Source organism: Amblyomma mixtum, chromosome 5 (genome assembly GCF_055824585.1).
Source record: "Amblyomma mixtum isolate Tamu chromosome 5, ASM5582458v1, whole genome shotgun sequence".
Classification (NCBI taxonomy): Eukaryota; Metazoa; Arthropoda; class Arachnida; order Ixodida; family Ixodidae; genus Amblyomma; species Amblyomma mixtum.
This window is the reverse complement of record NC_143016.1, coordinates 6,474,014-6,484,126: the sequence shown is the minus strand read 5'-3', so window position 1 is coordinate 6,484,126 and position 10,113 is coordinate 6,474,014.

The window sequence follows — 10,113 nt, the reverse complement described above, 5'->3', positions numbered from 1 at the left end:
ACAAGTCAGGAGAAAACTGATTTACAGTTGACTGACTCGCAGTTTTACGGGACGAAACCAGCCCTCGGTCCCGCCGAAACAGCTGGTATTAAAGCCTATGTCCCCGCCCTCGGTGGGGACAGTAACCAATCAGGCAACACCACAAACATCCACCCAATAAATCATTGGGAAAAGGAAAACATCACCAATCAACCAACACTGTACAAATATGTATAGTTTCCATAATGGAGATTTCGGAGGATTCTCCCTTCCTCCCGCGAGCTTTGCGAACATTCTCGCTTTCCCACGGTGAAGGTTATTTCAACCTCTGGTTGACACAGGTTCGAGAAAAGCCACCTCAAGGCCTGTCTGTTCAGCCTGCAGGTAGCGTGGCAATACCCTGTTGACCGCGCCTCAAGCTGTCAATTCGCGCACCGCTGCAGAGAAAGGACTAAAGCCACGCGTGTGACGCCCCCCCCCCCCCCTTCTCTGCAGTTGTGCGGATGGCAGAAAAAAAAAACGCTATGGGCATTTCTCTATCGCGAACCCGGACGCAGCAAACAATGCACAGCACCGCGAACTTCATTGCGGACTTCATATTTCTGGCTGTAAAATGGTAAGTCTACTTACTGCGAACCTCGGATAGACGAAGATAATCTGATCAACCGTCCGATTCGTTATAAGAGGGCTCAACTGTGGCTAGAGGAACATGAAAATGATGTGAGTGGCAGTGTATGCACTATCCAGGTGTACGTGCAAGAAGCGATCTGGGCGAATTGCCTCTTGCTTTCTGTTATAATGTGGTGGTGCACATGGCCGTTTGTGTATTATGTAAAATAAATATACATTCAGTCAAAGACAGCTGAGTGTGTCTTCCCTTCAAGAATTCAAGAGCTGCAGCTCTTAATCCGTCAAGAAAGAACCATGTCTTTTACTATACCCTTCCAGTCATTGCATTACTGCATAGTGGGGGATGAAAATACATCAATAGATGTCGAAGTTGCAGGGGATTCTCTCGTAGGTCGATCTCTCGATGATGGACGATGTTTTGGGACGTTACTGCTATACCATGCGGCTTCGCATGTACGTGCTCTGGCTATTTTTTCATTTATTTTTTCAGTTATTCTCTTGGCCCGGAGGACGCTATAAAGAGCAGTGGTACAGTTATAAAGCAAAGGTTATACTTATACATTGATAGCATGATTGTGGGACATTTTCTCCAATCAAAAACTTTCTAGTTTTAATATAAATGCCTCATAATTTGCTATAAGTTATTCCCAACCAGATAGGTTTGGAGGCATGATGCAGAAAGGGGCATCAAACTGCCCAACACCGCCAGGGTAAGGTGGTGCTGCTTTAGAAAAAAAGAGCTCCCGCACTTGTAGCCCCCTCTGGACAGCGGTCGTATTGAATCACACGCGATGGTTCGCCATAAGGTCGCTTTTTCTGGCACGTTCTGGCTTGGGTACACCCATAGCACGACAGCATGTGCCGCAGCCATACACACTCGCGCATTCCTTACTGGCGGCAAGCTCATATGGACAGGTTGCCCCGCGTGCTTTCTATTGGACAGACGAACCTCTGCAAACACAACTTGACCACAACATAACGTAATAAATAGAAGGACGTTGGTTGACGCCGTCCTCCAGTGACAGAGGTTAGATTGAGTTAGAGGAAAACAAATACCGTGCCTGCACCGTATTGCGACACAACGGGCTACCTCCAGTGACAGATATTAGTTTGGGCTTAAAAAAGAAATAAGAAAAAACTGCCCTGCCCGCACCGTCATAACCTCCAGTGACAGTAAGCCTCGAGGGATACGCGACTGGTGTTCCACAGTGCGAACAGGGCGACCCTCAAGCACGCCGCTGTGGAAGGAAGGCCCCTCGCGGTGGACGCTTTGCCGAGCCGCGAGGAAGTTGGCAATAAACGAAAGTCAACGGAAGGTCGCAGGACCTCGTGTGGGCGGGAGCAGCACCGTGAGGTGCCTCTCACTGCACGGGCCACGTTCGAGCGGATGCGCTCTGCGCGCCCTCGAGAGCGGGTCCCGAATCCTCCAAAATGAGCCAATGAAAGCGGTCCATTAGGCCGTCGGGGCGGAGCTGCAGCCGAGTGACAGTGTTTAATTACCCGGCTCCCCTCCGTTCCCGAGGCGACAGAAAGGGAGAGAGGAAAGCGCGGCGGAAAGCCCACACACGGTCGGGCAAAGGCAATGGCGCGGCCGTGTGTATTCCTAATATGCTGTACAGTACTGCGCACCTTTACCGCAAATACTTTTTAAAAATTATCTTGCCTCAACCGCTAGTTCGTTTGCTGTTAAACTGCGCACCGGGCTTGAGTATTGCGGTAACTTTTACCTCGTAGCGAATTTGACAACTGTACTTACTTGGTTCAGCCGCGCATGATGCAAACCCGTGCCGAGATCGACGAAGTGAAAGCCGCCAGCGCGAGGTTGCCGCCGAAGCCGAAGGGCGGTGGCGCCATCAAAGGAACCGCACACCTTGCAACGCTCGCCTTGGCGCCTTACGCGTTGTGGCGCTTTCCCCCGCAGGCAACAGGTGGAGCCACCACTGGCCGCGTCCCCTTTTTGTTTCCCCGTTTCTTTTTTCTTAATTTGTCCCGGCTCGGGGGCAGTCCTGCACTCACCCGATACAAAATAGCCACATATCACCATCACCGAAAACCCGGCGTTGATGCTTTCGGTTCTTCAGTCTCGGCGCAGACAATTATAGGTTTGCAATGCGCGGCTGAACGAGGTAAGCATCGTTGTCAAACTTACTATAAGGCAAAAGTTACCGTAATGTCCAAGCTCTGGCAGCAGCTTCACCGTAAGCGAGCCAGCGGTTGAGGCAGGAAAAATGTTAAAAGTCTTCACGAAGTTTGCCGACTCGGCGGCAAATTATATTTTATCCGTTTTTAATAAAACTTTCACAGATTTGAGCTTCACTCTATAGGTAAAACTGCATTATGTTTTTAGATTTGCTCCTGACCTCTACTGATGATAGCCATGCAGGCTTCCGAGTTAAGCTCCTCGCACTATGAAATGCCTGTTGCCCTACACCTCGTCACAATCTCAACTTTTCAGAAGGGTATATAGCCAACCACTGCCTAGGTAATGAATTGCGGAAAAGCTGCGTACACGTTCTGCAGAACAGTTTTCCAGAAGACTGTGCCTCTAGTGTATACCAGGTTACCCTGAACAGGCTCTGGTATCTGTTGCCATTATCTAGCAAGCTGAATTCACGAGACATACTGCACGGCGAACAAGCACCGTGCCAGTAAATGAGACCAGCTGTAATGCCACGCATGCGGGAAGTCTCGCACAATGTTAAAAAGATTGCCACAAGATACGGTGTCGACATTGTCCTTCCTGCACCCACAAAAGAGACGTCGCTCTGTGTCCGAATCTCTGCAAATAGGAGCACAAAAAGAAATGCAACGTCAAACACCAAAGCATGTTTGCAAAATGTAGAGCCAATATTGCATCCTCACTCCCTTTGTCATGTGGAAAGGCCTACATTGGCCAATGAATTAACGAACGTTCAAGTCAGCACCGCACCTCGCTGCAACAGGATAAAGCAGCCAATCTGCCTAGACACAGCAACCATTGTAAAAATTGTACTCACCTTTTCAATAACGTCAGAATCATCGGCCGCGAAAAAATAGAGGTAATATGCAGGGTTTGACGGAAACCTGTCTGTGCCGACATGCCTTTTTGTTCTACCGATTGGTCGGCGCTCAATACTTTCCCGCCAAAAAGCACAGATAGAATGAGAAACCAATAAGAATTCGAAATCAAGAAGTTGGGCACTGAATGCGTCAGCGACAGCTCGGTCCGGTTTGCTGCAAGATAATATTATTAGTGGTTTATTGAAAAATAACGAACAAAAGGAAAAGATTTCTGCTGGCCGCAGCATCTGCAATTGTATCCAGAAGCACCTGCGCTGTAGTCCGCGGACGTAAAAGGGAAAGGCAAATAACAATGAGGGTGAAAGAAAGAGGGGAACGACAGTAAGAAAGGGCAGGAGATGCAGCACATATAAAAATTGTACATAAAATTAATGCCACGCCCGCCGCGATAGTCAATTCTGGAGAGATAACACAACCGATAACACAAAATGAAGAGTCAGCACGCTCCCCTAGAGCGACGGCGGCACGATCGGCACCTCGTTCTCCACCGCAGCGAGCAGCCGGTCCGCAGAGCGCCGGGCGTCCACGCCAAGCAGGCTCCTTGCCGCGGACCGCAATGCCGGAGATGTCCCTGGTGGCGAGCAGCCCGCGGAATGTGTCCACGCAGTCCGCACGCTGCTCCGCGTGTTGCCACGACGTCCGGCCGCGGTCCAAGCTGCTCCACCAGCTGCCAGCCTCGCTCCTGGGGGGTGAAGCATGCAGGTACTCCGACCAACAGGACGGAACAGCACTGTGTCTACTACGTCGTCAGGCACCCGCACCTCAGCTGCAGCTCGTTGTACAGCAGCCTGCCGATGGCGCTGAACTTTTGTTGTGGCCTGCTTCCACGGAACCACGCTGCAGGCCACCGCCGTCGCGTTTGTCACGTGCACCTGCATATCAGCACCTGCACTATCACATGTTTTCAGTGCGCAGGCACTTATAGTGGCCATACCCCGCATTTAGTCTGTGTATCTGTCTGTCTGAAGCCAGTTGTGTGGCAGTCTGCTCACGTGCCTACCGAGTGGTGGGCAGGTGATCTGCCTGCCCACCATGTCGGGCGGCAGCTCAATTAATCGCGAGAGGCTGCTCGGGAAGAACAACCTGGATCGCAACTCAACCCAAGTCCCATCGATGGCAGCAACTGCCATAGAATGGCAGTGGTGCATCGCTTGAACGCTGCACTACTGCACCAGGAGTGGCAGGAAGGTATCCAGGGATCTATGAATGTAGATAATGGCCAATTCAGCATATATCGACATTAACCCATTATCGCTTTCCGAACAACTGCCATCCGTGAACACTGGAACCGAAGTCAAAACCGAGCTGCTAGCGTACCGAATTCGCATTCGGCCTATCTACGCAAGTCGACCATCATTTTTTTGTTGTTTTCTTTGTCGTCGTTGGTGCTTACGCACATGTGTGTCCAGCTGTGTTGTGACAATTTTCAGTGAGTTCCAGCATCGTCGTGTCTAGGCCGTCTTCTTGTAACCGCGTCCTTTTCTGTATTTTTTTTTCATAACCCTGCATCAAATGGTCCGATAAGCTACATCTCTTCAATACTACGCTTCATCTTTGGGTGTCTTTCTACATGATCAGTCTCCTGCAGACCAGGCTGCCTTCTGCGTCAAAACCATCACTTTGAAGATCTCCTGCAATGCCCCATTTTATTCACACTGCATCAGAAACGACCTCCCACCGCATGACGTCATCGATCTATTTGGTCTTCGGAAGCCTTCTGTGGCCTCTAGAAACGAACCTCCCGTGTTATCAAGACTGAATTTTGGGGACAGGTGGGTCATTTGCATGACGGCTTCGTTTCATTTGCCTTCAACATGGAACTAATCAGTTCGCTGCCAGCAAGCTCCGACAACACTGCCATCTTGCGGCTCAACTCACCGAGTCCTACTGGTCATCTGTTCGAAGAAATTTGCCAAAAAAGGACACTCAGGCCATCGGCACCACAGTGACGTATCTGGAAGGTGCTCCGGTTCCACCTGATTATAGATGCCCTCCTAAGAAAATGTTCTAAGTTTGCCTTAAAACCTACAGTGAAACAGCACGAACTCTGGCTTCACTCCGCCGTGTTGTAGGAAAAGCCCCCGCCGAAGAAAGATATGTATGCTTCGCAGAAGGTTCGGCTTTTGAAAAAGTGGACAAATCGTGTTTCTAGCGGAGTGAAGCTACGTTATGTTACTCACCACTTTAAAGGTTTGGTTTGGTTTATGGGGTTTAACGTCCCAAAGCGACTAAGGCTATGAGAGACGCCGTAGTGGAGGGCTCCGGAAATTTCGACCACCTGGGGTTCTTTAACGTGCACTGATATCGCACAGTACACGGGCCTCTAGAATTTCTCCTCCAAAGAAATTCTAGCCGCCGCGGCCGGGATCGAACCCGCGTCTTTTGGGTCAGCAGCCGAGCACCATAACCGCTTTAAAGACCCCGACCTTAGTTTAACCTTGTCCTATAAGGATGGCGCTTCAGTGGTAATACTCAACAGCTTCTTATCCACGAAAGCTCAAGAGGCTATTAATAAGAACTTCAAACCTGTGAATACTACGCCGTCAAAGGTAAAAAGTCGCGTCCTTGATGCGAAGAAAGAACTACGCGAACGAGACACGGGTGGGTAACAGGCAAAGACGTACACAAACGCCCATTAACAACTTTATTGCGTGAAGGAACACAAGGCATACATAAGGCGATCTTAGCATCTTATAAAAAAAAAAAAAACGCTGTCTCGTTTGCGCAGTTCTTCACATCTCTAGTGGATCAACTACAGCCCGACAAGTTCTACAGAAGCGCCCTTGAGCCGCCTCGGTGGCTCAGAGGTTATGGCGCTCGGCTGCTGACCCGAAAGACACGGGTTCGATCCCGGCCGCGTCGCATTTAGATGAAGGCGAAATGATATTGATCTCCCATTAATGAACACCACAAATTATTCAAACAAAAAACATTTTCTATGCTCCTTGGTTTCGGTGACTGTTGGCTTCCGTCATGTATGTCTTAACAAGCGTCTTTTTTTGAATTGCGTCCCTCATAGCCTGAGTTGCTTTGGGTCGTTAAACCCCAATAACCAAACCAAACCATCTTTTTTGAATTACCTTGTCTCCTCAAGATTTACGTTTGTCAGGAGCTCAAGGGCGCTTCATGGTTTATGGTTTAGCGGGGTTTAACGTCCTAAAGCGACTCAGGCTATCTGGGGACGCCGTAGTGGAGGGCTCCGGAAATTTCTACCACCTGGGTTTCTTTAACGTGCACTGACATTGCACAGCACACAGTTGCACGACTTCTGCACTTTGGCGTTCGTTTCTGTTCGGCACTGTAGTGTCGAGCTGCGCTTGCACTTCTGGAGTGGCGATGAATGAGTGCGGCACCTTTTTTGCACCGCCATGAACTAGTTCACATCGTGCAGGGCGAATCGAACGGACCTATTCTTCACGCCCAACACTACACGTCACCTTCCACTTGACTTGCTCAGCCGAGACGACATGGGATTCCGGACTCCCGTCAATGGGAACCCCGTATTAAAATGGAAGAAGAGACAAACGGCTACAGAATAGAGATAGTTGCACACCTTAGGTGTGCAACTTATTACTATCTTCAAAGGGGGTCATAACCTCCCGACAGGATTACCTACCCCCATACAACACCCATCCCAGAAGGGACAACTGCATTTCGAGGAATGCCCGACGCAAACCCGGTACCATCCTAGTTCGTTTGGCACTGAGAAGAATCGAGGAAGCTCCTTCCTGTCCTAACTGCCAACACTCTTCAGCGACGAACTTCCATGCATATTGTCACGTTGTAGTGACGGCAGTCCAGCGGTCAGGAAGAAACCAATAAGACTTGGAAACGAAGCTCTTTATTTGGGCTGACTTGCGCCCGCAAAAGAACTGAATCACTCTGCGGCGGCGTAAGCAACAAACGTGCTCGTCAGTCGTCGAACTACGAATGCCCGCTGCTCGCGGCATCGTTCAATTTAAAACCGGCAAGGAAACTTCGAGATAACAGGTCGAGATCATCTAGAGTAATCTGGAAACACGTAGATGCCGCTCTTCGTGGCTGTGGTCAATCGAGATTAGTCCGGTCGCTATACTGGCCGAGGCCGCCGCCGAGAGTCAAGACCTTTCGGCCGTCGTCTAGGCGGGTAGCCCTCTGGCTACCCTCTTTCTGTTGGACATTAAAAGTTTTTCTATCCTATCCTATCTCGCGTCACAAACAAAAATGATAACACCCCTTTCGTGCGGCCTTGCGCGATTGAACGGACATTACAATGATACGTGGCAATATTGTGATTGCCGCAAGGCATCAAACCAGTCCTTATATTCCAAACCCTACCTGACCCTTCTGGGCGCTTTAGTGGGTTCAGGTTGGCGGCTGTGAGGACCAGTAAAGACTGGTTCTTCACATAAGTATCATCATCATCATCATCATCAACCTGACTACTCCCACTGCAGGGTAAAGACTTCTCCCATGTCCTTCGCCAGTTGCGGCCACCGTATCCCCGCTTACTTCTTAATCTCAGCCGCCCACCTAACTTTCTGCCGCCCCCTGCTACGCTCGCCTTCTTTTGGAATCCACTCGGCCGTTACACTTAACGACCAGCGGCTATCTTGCCTTCGCATTACATGCCCTACCTAAGTCCCATTTCTTCCACTTGATTTCGACTAGGATGTCATTAACCTGCGTTTGTTGCCACAACCACTCCGCCCGCTTCCGATCTCTTAGCGTTACACCTATCATTTTTCTTCGCATAACTCGCTGCGTTGTCCTTCACTTAGGCTGAACCCTCTTTGTTAGCCTCCACGTTTCTGCCCCATAGGTGAGTACCGGTAAGATACAGCTGTTGTATGCTTTTCTCTTGAGGGATAGTGGTAAACTTCCATATGGTGTATTTCGCCTTAATTATTATAACCTCAGACCTGGGTTGATTAAACTCTTCGTGATGGCTGATCCCAAGGTCGCGGGATCGAATCAGGTCGAGGAGGCCGCATTTCGGTGGGGGCCAAATGAAACAAATGGGGCTAGCTACTATCGGTTGCTGCAGCGATCGCTTGGGCAAAGTCGTTGCTGCAGCGCGCCTATTTTCTCCAATCGTACGCTGCGACGAGCTGTGCTGTCCGCGCATGCGCAGTGACGGTGGCATAAGACGTTCTAGAGATGCTGTTGTTGACACATATACGCTGCTTCGGTGGCAGCGCAACTCGCATACTCACCAGGGGGTGACTGAAAGTTCCGCAGTTCCGCCAAAGTTTGTTCAGGACTCCGTGTTCTGCCTCCGTTACGGCACTAAGTTCACCGCTGCTCGCCGACAACGGGAGCAAAAAGCAGTTCATGCTTAAAACGCGCGTGTGCTGGGTGATGTCGGAGCACGTTAAAGAAACTCAGGTGATCGAAATGAATCCGGAGCCCTCCACTACTGCGTCCGTCATACCCCATACTTGTGGAGCTTCGGGGCGTCAAACCTCAGGTGCCATTGAGTTCATTAAGTAAAATTTATTACCCCCTCTCTCCCGCGCACAAGATCAGAACTGACCGTCCATTCCCAGCGGTTCATGTTGCGTGCACTATATGTTTCAACAATTGTATAATAAAATGGTCTTTTGTTGACCGAAATTTAATCGGGCATGTCGGAAGCTTTATTCCCCAAAATAGGAAGAGGGCAGCATTAGCACTAGAAAAAGGAACATTCCTACCCCTCAAGAAAAAAGCTTTGTGTGCCTTGTTAAACGGTCGCCATTGCCGAAACTTCTTTCCTGCAAGCTACGTTCGAGTTCCCATTCAGAGTTAAATTTAGAGCCACCCGTTGGCGCGACTGCGCTGCGCGGCTGCGCCAGACATCGCGCCCGCCGGGGTCTGGAAGTGTTGGCGAGACTCCAGCAACGCATCGATCGGCTCGCGTAGCGCGATCCTCCTCTCCACCGAGGCGCTTCCTCCTGCCCGCTCTCTGTGCTTCTGCCTGGCTTCCGCCAACGTTGGCTCTGCTTTGGTTGTACCCAGGAACCTCGTGCGGAGAGATTAGAGAGCGGGTGGTCTTGCCGCCTAGTGGCGGTCATAAAAACTACGTTGGTAGGTAGTTCGTTTTTGCGAACAGATGGCGCTAGGAGCGTTACTTCAATAGACCGCACTTGAAGAGAGGTTTAATTATTTTTTTTTAAACATCTGTACCTACCACTTTCTACCTGTAAATGGCGTTGCTGTCACCTTCTTAATATGTCGTAGCCTGTAACTGCCGCGTTCGCCCGTTGGCTAACGAACTCGTTATCCACGTGGGCTCGAGCAATGTGTACCGGAGAGAGCACTTTCGAGCCACGGGTTCAGTGGCATGGAGGAAGGATCGTCTCAGTTGACTCTGGCTATGCTCTAGTGGGCCTAGTGTGAGGCAGAGTGACGAGCATGGAGGAAGGAAATTTTTTTCCTTCCTCCAAGGTGACAAGTTTTGAGACGGTATGACCCGCCATCTAT